General features: G+C 40.0%; 1 long non-coding RNA gene across 1 annotated transcript; it reads left to right on the forward strand.

Moving 5' to 3' along the window:
- Nucleotides 1-539: 539 nt before the first annotated feature.
- Nucleotides 540-3,402, forward strand: LOC128655967 (uncharacterized). Its single transcript, XR_008401947.1, has 4 exons — nucleotides 540-697; nucleotides 2,324-2,504; nucleotides 2,608-2,787; nucleotides 3,174-3,402. It is a non-coding gene; the product is annotated as an uncharacterized LOC128655967 (long non-coding RNA).
- The last annotated feature ends 228 nt before the right edge of the window (nucleotides 3,403-3,630 follow it).

Raw genomic sequence — 3,630 nt, forward strand, 5'->3', positions numbered from 1 at the left:
TTGAAGTAGGAGGACCGACCAAGCATCTTTTTCCATCTCCCGGTTCCTAAAATCGATGCCATATACACGTCCCCTGATAGGGGACGTAACAGGGATTAAACTGATAAGAATAGAACTACTTAACACACCACTCCTATCTGGTGGCACATTAGATTGCACGCACAGTGCCCCAAATTTGAAGTAGGAGGACCGACCAAGCATCTTTTTCCATCTCCCGGTTCCTAAAATCGATGCCATATACACGTCCCCTGATAGGGGACGTAACAGGGATTAAACTGATAAGAATAGAACTACTTAACACACCACTCATATCTGGTGGCACATTAGATTGCACGTGCAGTGCCCCAAATTTGAAGTAGGAGGACCGACCAAGCATCTTTTTCCATCTCCCGGTTCCTAAAATCCATGCCATATACACGTCCCCTGATAGGGGACGGAACAGGGATTAAACTGATAGGAATAGTACTACTTAACACACCATATAATAATACAGAGAGAGGCAACGCAGAGAGAGGAGTCTGAAGAAGAGGAGTCAGAGGAGGAAGGTGGCTTTGAGGTGGTGGAAGACCAAACACAGCAGGCATCCCAGGGGGCTTGTTGTCACCTTTCGGGGACCCTTGGTGTTGTACGTGGCTGGGTGGAGGAAGAGACCTTCAATGACATCAGTGAGGACAAGGAACGGGACATGGCTAGCTTGGTATCCAACCTTGTGCAAATGGGGAGTTTGCGGTTGTGCAAATGGACTGTTTGCGGTTGTTTGCAGTGCGTTAAAGGGACAGTCTAGGTCAAAATAAACTTTCATGATTCAGATAGAGCATGTAATTTTAAACAATTTTCCGATTTACTTTTATCACCAATTTTGCTTTGTTCTCTTGCTATTCTTAGTTGAAAGCTTAACCTAGGAGGTTCATATGCTAATTTCTTAGACCTTGAAGCCCACCTCTTTCAGATTGCATTTTAACAGTTTTTGACCATTAGATGGTGTTAGTTCACGTATTTCATATAAATAACACTGTGCTCGTGCACGAGAAGTTATCTGGGAGCAGGCACTGATTGGCTAGACTGCAAGTCTGTCAAAAGAACTGAAAAAAGGGGCAGTTTGCAGAGGCTTATATACAAGATAATCACAGAGGTTAAAAGTATATTATTATAAATGTGTTAGTTATGCAAAACTGGGAAATGGGTAATAAAGGGATTATCTATCTTTTAAAACAATAAAATTCTGGTGTAGACTGTCCCTTTAAACAGGGAGTTTGGTCTGTCACTGTGAAGCGGGCGTAACCCTTACACTACCTGATCGATACAACATCATACTTGATGTTTTAAAGCATGTTATTCCAAACAATTTAGGAATGTTAGGTGATTTATGCCCTTTATGGATTAAAACCAGACTCTGCATCAACTATGTAATTTTCCATGGGAGTTTTGCCATGGATCCCCCTCCGGCATGCCACAGTCCAGGTGTTAGTCCCCTTGAAACAACTTTTCCATCACTATTGTGGCCAGAAAGAGTCCCTGTGGGTTTTAAAGTTCGCCTGCCTATTGAAGTCTATGGCGGTTCGCCCGGTTCGCCCGTTCACGAACAGTTGTGGAAGTTTGCGTTCGACGTTCGCGAACCCAAATTTTTAGGTTTGCAACATCACTATAGATAATCCCTTAATTACCAATTCCCCAGTTTTGCATAACTAACACAGTTATAATACTACACGTTTTACCTCTGTAATTACCTTGTATCTAAGCCTCAGCAGACTGCCCCCTTATTTCAGTTCTTTTGACAGACTTGCATTTTAGCCAATCAGAGCTGTCTCCATGGTAAATTCACGAGCATGAGCTCAATGTTATCTATATGAAACACAGGAACTAATGCCCTCTAGTGGTGAAAAACTATCAAAATGCATTTAGATTAGAGGCGGCCTTCAAGGTCTAAGAAATTAGCATATGAACCTCCTAGGTTTAGCTTTCAACTAAGAATACCAAGAAAACAAAGCAAAATTGGTGATAAAAGTAAATTAGAAAGTTGTTTCAAATTACATGCCCTATAATAATCATGAAAGTTTTTTGGACTTGGCTGTCCCTTTAATATTGTTAATAAGTGTATGAAACATTTTTACCAACCTATGGTATATAATTTAAAGGTACACTGTAGTCAAAATTAAACTTTTAAATTAACATACAATTTTGCTTTCTTCTCTTGTTATTCTTTTTTGATGGTTAAAATGCACTATGTCAGCAACATGTCATCTATGACATTGTGCTCACTGCTGTTTAGTTATTTAGCAGTCAGCACTACTGTTGCTCCCTAACACTTTCTTTTCATTTTTAGTTGTTTCCAAAAGGTTTATTGAAAGCCTCCAACCCTGTTGTGTGTGACACTTGCTGTCAGCTAAAGCCTGATCTTATTCAAGAAAAACAAGAATTGGACCTGCTGCCAGCCGAAGCTTGCTCCGCCTGCCCTGCGGTCTTTATCATTTGCGCATCACAGGACACTACCTCTTTTTTTCTAGGTAAGTGAAGCCGCAATATGTCAGCTATGACTGTTTAGTAGTGTTTGCTGCCATTGTATTGACAGTTTACTGTTTTGCCCTAACACTCTCTTTTCATTTTTAGTTGTTTCCAAAAGGTTCATTGAAAGCCTCCAATCCTGTTGCGTGTGACACTTGCTGTCAGCTAAAGCCTGAACTTAATCAAGAAATACAAGAACTGGACCTGCCGCCAGCCGAAGCTTGCTCAGCCTGCCCTGTAGTCATTATCATTTGCGCATCACAGCACACTACCTCTTTGTTCTAGGTAAGTGAAGCCGCAATATGTCAGCTATGACTATTTAGTAGTCTTTGCTGCCATTGTATGCGCAAATAGTATATAACTATATATGATATGTGAGAGGAATAACACTAGTTTAGGAAGCAGTCTTGTTGTAGCACTATCACACATACACTGTATACAGTCTTTATAACATATGTAATCCTTTAGCCACTACCTAAATAGCCCTGTTGATGCTAAAGCAGTAAGGTTGTGTGTTGCTCAGTCTAGCAGCAGTTGCTGCCTGACAAATAATTCAAGCTCATGTTTGCTGACCTTAGTAGGCAATCAAGGGATATATATATATAAATATCAGTTCTTCAAATTCATTGATGCATCATTGATGCAGCATGGGACAATCTTCTGTCTTACAGTTGGAAGATAAAGGGCAGTTTGAGAATGTCTTCATCAGAGGATTCTACTACAGCAGAGACGGATGATATAACAATTCGTAATGTCACAAAGAAATCATTGAAGCCACCAAAGAAAAAGAGATGGACAACTTATTGCAAGACATGGGAGGAAGATCCAGACTTCCAGGATTGGATTTGTGGTCATGACAAGCATGATGCTTACTGTATCTTATGTAAAGTTAATTTCAGAATAAAATATGAGGGCAGGTTAGCTGTAGTACTCCACAAAAATTCATCAAAACATAAAAGGTTTGAAAATGCCAAAGCCATGAGTAATACAACGCATACATTCTTTGCAAAAAATAATTCAAATGATGAAGAGTCTATTGTGAAGTCTGAAGTACTCTCTGTCTATCATAATGTAAAACATGGTCTCAGCTACTCCAGCTTAGATTGTGGAATCAAATTGTTTCCTACA

The sequence above is a fragment of the Bombina bombina genome, chromosome 4 (genome assembly GCF_027579735.1).
Source record: "Bombina bombina isolate aBomBom1 chromosome 4, aBomBom1.pri, whole genome shotgun sequence".
Taxonomy (NCBI): Eukaryota; Metazoa; Chordata; class Amphibia; order Anura; family Bombinatoridae; genus Bombina; species Bombina bombina.